The following is an 8,469-nucleotide window of genomic DNA, read 5'->3' as shown; positions in this document are numbered from 1 at the left end:
AAAATATGGCCAGGCGCGGTGGCTCACGCCTGTAATCCCAGCACTTTGGGAGGCCGAGGCAGGCGGATCACGAGGTTAGGAGTTCTAGACCAGTCTGGCCAACATAGTGAAACCCCATCTCTACTAAAAATACAAAAAATTAGAAAACTAGCCGGGTGTGGTGGCGGGTGCCTGTAGTCCCAGCTACTTGCAGGAGAATCGCTTGAACCCGGGAGGCGGAGGTTACAGTGAGCCAAGATCGCGCCATTGCACTCCAGCCTGGGTGACAGTGCGAGACCTTGTCTCAAAAAAATAAATCAACAAAATTAAATTAAAATTAAAATATGATTAAATCATTATAAATTAGCTCATATTTTAGGTCAAGATAAAAATTTTCATAAATGCACAATTTGTTGTAAAATGAGAAATAGTCAAATAAAACTGCAAGTAGAGTATAACATTACAAAATTACACATTTTCTTACACAAATCTTTATGTGTTCATAACATATGGTACGTAAAAACACCTACCAGTTAGTTACAACTCAGTGAGATACGAGAGCAAAATCATGAGAAAATTACAGAATTCATTGATAAAATTCTGCCTCCTCCAACTTTCCACCTAAGTCTTGAAGTAAGACAGTAGGCTCTGGGATTGGTAGAAATGGGAGTCACCAAAGTGAAAACTGAACTTACCTAATTCCTGGAAAAGTAGAGTAGCAGCAGCTGGGTCCTAAACCTGGTAATGAGTGAGCTCATTTTCTTCAGTAACATTGCCCAGGTGCATTGTCTGGGCTCAGTCCTCATCAATAAAACCAAAGTCAAAGAATAACCATAACTTCAGACATTTTTAATTTTTATATAATATTACCAAATGTATTATTGCTGATTAATAAACAAATTATATGTAAATGCAATGAGATAAACATCACAAATATAATGTTGCATAAATTCAACCAGATTAAAAATATGCATACTATCTAATCCCATTTATTAAAACTTCAAAAAGCAAACGACATTCAGTTTCCATCTTCAAGTAAGGGTGGAATAATTGGTGGAACTAATACACTCACAGAAAACATAAATTCTTGATAAAGTATTATACATAGTAATATACAAACATCCCTACATGTAATACATATGACATGATAAGGGTAAGAACTCAATGATAATTTTAGCTTGTGCTCATCACTGTAGGGGATATGGGGATTGGAGCCGAGTCCAACCAAGTGAACTCCATCCTAGAAATATAACAGTACTCTTCAAACAAACACAATGGAATCCAAAATGTCTACAGCTGTCATTTATAGTTTCAAGCACATAACCTTAAAATGTAGAGATGTATGAAGAAACAGGACAGTGTCACCAATACGCAAGATAAAAAATGGGCAGTAGAAATGATCCCCAAGATATCCAAGATGTTGCAGTTAGAAGACAAGGATTTGAATGCAGCAATAATAAATATGTTCAAAGAGATAAACAAATCCTCATAATGAATGAACAGACATTGAACCTTGGTAGAGAAATAGAAATTCTAAAATAATCAAATAGAAAGATAACAAAATAAAAAAATACTGCTGAGCTTCTCAGCTGATTAGAAACTGAAGAAATACAGACAGAGCCATAGAAATTATTCAGTCTGAGGAAAATATAAAAGTTTGAAGAAAAATAAAAAGAGGCTTAGAGACTTGTGAGATAAGTGAGTCCCACTAGACAGGGCCTGGCACACACTGCAGCTGACCTGTTCCTGCCTGAGCATTTTGGCTCTGGCCCAGTGTTCTTCTGAGAGCTCAGCTCCCAGAGGCAAGTGATACACCCTGAGGCTCCCCTTGCAGTCACAGTGGCCGTTACCACTGCTGCCACCAGGCTTGCAAGAAAGCATGGAGCCTGAGCACCTTCATGCACTCAGCAGTGAAATCCATGGCTGGCTCTGCAGGAGGGAAGTGTGAGTGGGCCACAAGCCCACAGAAGTCACTCTTCACTGCACCCAACAACGGATTGGGGCAAGGCTCACCAGTGACAGCCCTGGAGTACAGCTGCTCTGCCTGCACCCAGGAATTTTGGCTGCTGCCCAGTGGTCTTCTGAGATTCCAGCCTTGCAGAGGTCTGCATTCTCTTCTGGGGCCCCCACTGTCATCACCACTGCTGCTACTGCCACTGCCACTGCTGAGCCAGGCAGGCAATGGGTGACCAGGTACTGTCACATACCCCAAGGAAGGATATTGCTGCCGCTCCTGTAGGAGAAAAACGTGGGTGGACAATGTGTCCAGCATCTGCCTGCCTCCATTGCTCCCCCTGAGGGGGCCCTGCCTTCCCTGGGACAGGCCAACAGCACAGCTGCCCTCCTCCCATGTGATGATTTTAGCCATGGCCTGGAGCTTTTCTGCAAGCCCAGCCCTCACAGGCCTATGATCTGCCCTTGAGCTCCCACCATCTGAGTGCTTGCCTGGCCCTGCCTGAGAGTTCTGCTGGTGACCTAGGGACCAGCCTGCTCCTCCATGTCACAGTCAACACCTGCACCCTGAAGACCTGAGGACAAGTTCACTGGCCCAGTTCAGGTCAAGGACCTCCAGGACTCATTCATGCTGTATAAAGGACCATCTTGAAGCCTGAAGATTGGGAGACTACCTAGCCCAGTCCACCATTCCTGGCACCTTATCACGCACCTCAGGGTCTGTGGCTAACCTGACCCGACCAACTAATACCACCACAGCTGACACTCATCTGCGTGTGGCAAAAGGCAGAGCCCAGCCTCTCTAAAGAAAGCAGCAACATCCCTGCCTGGAAGATCAGGTGAACCACAAAAATGTCTGTATTGGGCTGAGTTAATAGCTTCTGCCCCATAGCCACTCCCATGGAGAACTGTGGAACAGAAGTTTTCTGTGGCTCTCAGGTACGCTGCGGTCTGGAGAAAGATGACAGTGTCTGTCTGAACTGAGAGTCTTGAGCCCTAGAACAGAATTTTGATAAGGAAGCAGATCACATTTTTTCTTCTGTATGGGGGTGTCCAATCTTTTGGTTTCCCTGGGCCAGGTTGAAAGAATTGCCTTGGGCCACACATAAAATGCACCAACACTAACAACAGCTGATGAGCTAAAAAAAATCACAGAAAAAATTACGTAATGTTTTAAGAAAGTTTATGAATTTGTGTTGGGACACATTCAAAGCCATACTGGGCCACATGTACCTCGTGGGCCACAGGCTGGACAAGCTTGGTTTAGGATGTGTAGCTGATATATCTCCATTCCCCTCTGCAGCCTTACCAGAACCTCTCTCAGCCACCCCCAACAGGGCTAGTGTCTGTGCTCATCACTGGGGTATTCATAGATGAGCTTGGTGGTTCAGCTTTGCCCAGCTTTGTCCCCTCCTGGATGAATGGGGAAAATAAAGGCTCTGGGCTTTTCACAAACCAGCCCATCACCTGAAACAACAAAGAGCATCTCTCATTAAAGAAAGATCAAGTACATTTGCATGTACTTCTGCCACAACTGGCTCTTATCCATAAACACGATCTATGACTCATTTTGTTCCAAACATAACCCAGTTCTACATGTACTGAGCACATATAATACGCAGGGCACTGTGCTAGATGCCCTGGCCTCAGTAAGTATCACTGTGGGGAAAGAAATTTCCTGGAAAAAAGGTGTTGCATTCAAAAAATTAACACCATGCCACTTTTCAAATTGAGGTAAAACTAAAAAGACCTTGTGTCACTCGATAATTAAGGCATGCATAGACTTCCGAATATTCAAACTCATCTAATAATGTCATGAGAGAACATGTCTGACTTTAACCAAAACAAAATACTGTTGTTACTCTGAGATTTTGGGTTCGATTTTATGTGAAAATATGTAATATTTTCATCACTTTGTGATGTACAACAGGCATACAAAAATACACGCACAAAGTATTCATGCAAAGCTCGGTGAACTATTGCAGAGCAAATACACTTGTGTAGCCAAGAAAGAGAACCAGCTTCACTCATGCCCTGGCAATTACTCTTTTCCTCCCTCCGTCCAATGGCAGCTAAGCTTTTAATAGCCTACGTTGTACAGTAACTTTGTATTTTTATACAAAGTGTTTTATTACAGAAAATTTTAAACATGTACAACAGATACAAAATCACCCAACCTCAACAACTACTAATCATGTGCCATTTTGTTTTATCTATACTTCAACCTAGCTCACCCCTACTTTATTATTTTTAGTTCTGTTTTTCATTGTGAGGTCATATGTACATTGAAAGGCATGAATCTTAAATATACAACGTTGACAGAAAAATATACAATATAACATTCATAACTTTTAAGAATAGAATTTTTTACTATCTCCAAAATTTTTCTCCTACTCCTTTCTGGGCATTTTTTTTCTCCCTCAGAATTTATTTCTTTGTTGATTGTTTTAAATCATAGGTTCATTTTGTCTGAAATCATACAATATGTATTATTTTATGTGCAGCCTGTCTCATTTAGCAGGTTCATGAGAATCATCCAGGCTGTGTGCTTCAGCAGTTTGTTCCTTTGTATCAATGAGTAGTACTTGGTTGTATGAATGCTCTACAATTTGCTCATCCATTTTCTGTTGAAAAACACTTAGGTTACTTTCTGTTTTGGGTTTTTATGACTAAAAGTTCTATACACATTCTTGTGCAATACCTTTTATATATAATTTAATTTCTGTATCAGCATTTAAGTGACATCGCTTTGCATTTTTTTATTGATTGGTCCAGAGATTACAATATGCATCTTTAACGTATCACAATCTACTTAGAGTTAATACATTTTAATACATGTAAAACATAAAGACTTTCCTACAGAACAGTTCCATTTTCCTCCTTCTATCCTTTGTGCTGCTCTTGTAAATTTTACATTGAAACATTACAAATCTCACAATACAATGTTAACTTTTTGCCTTAAGTAATTACTGGTCTTTTTAAAAATGAAGAGAAAATAGTGTTTTGAAAATATTTGGAAGCCAGTACTTTGGGGCTATGCAAATACATTTTTTCTGCTTTAAATTTTACCCACAATTTTAAAATTCTTTGGTAACTTTTGCCTACAGTTGTTATTACTGGGGTGTTCTTGTAGTGATTTTCTGTTTTGAATTATTCATCTACACTGGTAGATATAGTACTTGGAATTCTGTAAAGATTTTCTTTCTTCCTCCCCTCCTCATTCCCTCAATTTCTTCCTTCTTTCCTTATTTCATCTTTTCTATATTGGTATGGATGTGTGGATATATATTTGATTATCTGGTTATAATTTAATGCTATCATTATTTATTTTGCTGCTCACATTTTTCCACCTTGGGCCACTGGGAGGTCTTACAGTGTGGCTCCTTTTGACATACTCCCTTGTATGTTTTTAAAGCACTTTTTGACTTTCTGGCTCTATAAGATACTCTAGGCTCAACTTGTATTTTCTATCTCCTGCCCTAGAATTATCCACTATTACAAGTAGCACTGGTTCTTTTTATTGAAGAACAGTATTTAGAAATCAAGATCTGAAAGTTAGGTGTGCTCATTGATACTGAAATGTCACTGCTTCTGGGCCCTGTTAGCATACAGGGTTTGGAAACATATAACTAAGGTGTGCGCACATATCTCCTTTTCTCTCTCTCTCTGGATGGATACATTGCAATAGAAATGTTTATTCTGATATTTCCAGCTCCAGATCAGCATGACAGGGTTCATTCTAGCATACCGTTTTTATTTTCAACTTTTTTCAACGAGAGTGAGAAACAGGCACTAATAATCATATATAAATATATAAACTAACATGTAAAGTAGTTTCAAAATTGCTAATCCATAACTTTACAGGAAAAAAATACAACTAGAATAGAGTGTTGGTGTACAGCTTTTGAGTATTACAGCATTCAATCAAAACACTGTATTCCTAAGTGACTCAGGTCAAGAATTTTCATCCCCACCATCTTCAATAGGGTTAGGCCACACATTTGTAGTAAGGTTAAACTCATTTATCACCTACTGCATTTCATCTAAATGTCCCTAACTTTCTGGTTATTTTTTCAATTTGCATCAAGGACATTTACTCTTTGTGGTCTACAGTTCAATGTGATTTGGCAACTGTTCAGAGTAACATCAGCGTTCACAGTACCATAGAGAACTGTTTCATTACCCTCAGATTCTCTCATGCTGTCCCTTCATAGCCAACGCCTTCACTCATCCCATTCTTTGGCATCCACTAATCGCTTTTGATCTTTATAATTTTCTTTTTCTACAATATCATATAAATAGAAACATACAATATGTAGCCTTTTGGATCTGACTTCCTTCATTTATAGAAGTAAACTTAAGATTCATCAGTTTCATGGTGTGAAGCAATAGCTCCATTTTGTTGAAAAGTAGGATTCGAGTCTACGGCTACATCACAGTTTATTGATCCACCTGCTGAGGGACATTTTGTTTATATTTAGCTTTATGCAGCATGGCCCTTCCCCAACTTTGAGCCTTCTCAGAGCTGGGCCATATATCCCCACCCCTCCCAGCCTGCTTCCCCCAAGTGGTTTCTCCTGCTAAGAGGGTCAATGTGCTCCCCCCAGCCTGGGAACCTTCTGGGCATGGAGGTATCTCCCTAGGGATCTCCCTCCCACCCAGGAAAGCACACTGGGGCAGGCCCAGGACCCAGTGGTAAGTTCAGCTGAATGGATGAAGCAGGACAGGCCTTGGAAGCAGTTTTCTAGGAGGGGAAACCCAGCTGCCTGCAGAGCTGGGAGCCTTAGAGGCAGCCAAGAGGTATCAGCCCACTAGGATCTGAGAACCTACCCCACTCTCTGAAGAGCTCCAGGGCCTGACAGGCACCAGGTGAGTGAGGATGGCACCCTCGAGGCCCCACCTCTTCCCCTCCTGGTGCCCAGGGCTGCCACTACCCACTTCCTCACAGCTCAACTTGTGTTTGTTCCTTCTTGGGGTCTGCCTTCCTGCTGGGACTCCTGGGGAGGCTGGCATATCATCCCCCAGGAGGGAGGCACCAGGAGCCCAGGAAAGAAAAGGGAGGCAGTCCCCTCCCCAAGTTGTCCTCACTGCCATCCACCCACAGGGACATCCCCATCACAGGGAGGAGGACATTGAGGCACAGGTGAGAGCAGTGTGGCAGACACTGGGAAGAGCCACCTCCCAGGGCTCTGGGCTGCCCTCCTGAGCCTCCTGGGGTGGGAGACAGAGACCTCTCGGTGACAGAGACATCTTAGCAGGCTGTGGAAGGGGCTGTTTTCTAAGACAAGGATACCACAGTAATTCAACTCTGCCCACTGCCAGATGGTGCCTTCTGAAATGTGGCCTGGTAACCCTCACAGCTCAAGTCCACAATGGGAGAAACACCTAATACCTGCCTAGGATGGCCAGGTGGGCAGAGGCAAGCAGAAACTCAGGGTGAGGTCACTAGAGAGTGTGGTTCGGGCAGGGTTTGAGGGCTCAGTTAAGGCCAAAAATTCTGATTCCCTCCCGGGGTATGCTCCTCTCCTGGGACCTGCTGCCCTGGTTTCCCCCAGCTCCATTCCCCTAGCTGAGTCCTCCCCGCCTCATTTCCTGCTCTCCCATATGGGCCCAGGGCCCATCCCTGTCTAGCCTGTGTGCCTGGAAGCTGGTCTCACCTGAGTCTTCAGCTTCATTCTTCATCTCTCTCACTTCCCAAGGATGGAGCACCTGCAATGCAGGAGAGGGTGGGGGTGAGCAGTGGCCCCATGATGGCCCATGTCCAGGAGCCTGCTGCCTTTCAGCTGGAATGTGTGTCTTTCCCTCCCAGGGCTGAGACCCTGACCTGACCCAGGAGAACCCCAGGTGCCTCTCACAGGCTGGGCTGGGGCTCTGTCCTCAACAGGCAGGTGAGGAACCAATGCCTGGTGGACAATCTCCCTAAGGTCACACCAAAGGTCCAGGTCCAAACTGGGTGGAAGAGAGGCCAGGCTGTCAAAATGATTTCTAGATCCCTGGCCTGGGCTCTGGGTGGCAGGCTGGGGGTGATAAAGGGACACCCATACTGCAGATGGAGACACTGAGGCCCAGGACTGTGGGGGATCCAGGAGCAGTGAGGAGGCCAGGGCTGGACTCTGGGGACTTTGGTGCTGACCCTCAGTGAGGTGGGCTGCTGTAGATGTGAGGACAGCAGGGGATGTGGCTCAGGTGGCTTCCAAGCAACAAGTGGCTCCAGGATTGAAGGCACCCAGAGGTGAATGCAAAGTTACTTCTCCATGCCAATCTGTCCAAACAAACTTTGAGTTCTTTATTTCTACAGAATTCCTGTAGAATCCTAATGGGCATGACCTTCTGGACCCATCTTCACAGCTCTGGTGCCAGTGGAATTGCACTTGCTAGTGCTTCTCCCTATTTTGTTAACAGTGGAAATATTTAGAGACAGGGTGGGTTGGGAAGGTGCTGAAATAATGGCTGGGGCCTCCTGGGTGGGTGAGTCAGGGCTCCGGTGGCCTAAGACTTTTTACAATAAATAAGTTATAGGTAAAGTTAGAAAAAAAT

Source organism: Nomascus leucogenys, chromosome 2 (genome assembly GCF_006542625.1).
Source record: "Nomascus leucogenys isolate Asia chromosome 2, Asia_NLE_v1, whole genome shotgun sequence".
NCBI lineage: Eukaryota > Metazoa > Chordata > Mammalia > Primates > Hylobatidae > Nomascus > Nomascus leucogenys.
The sequence above is the reverse complement of the archived record's forward strand: the minus strand, read 5'-3'. Positions refer to the sequence as shown.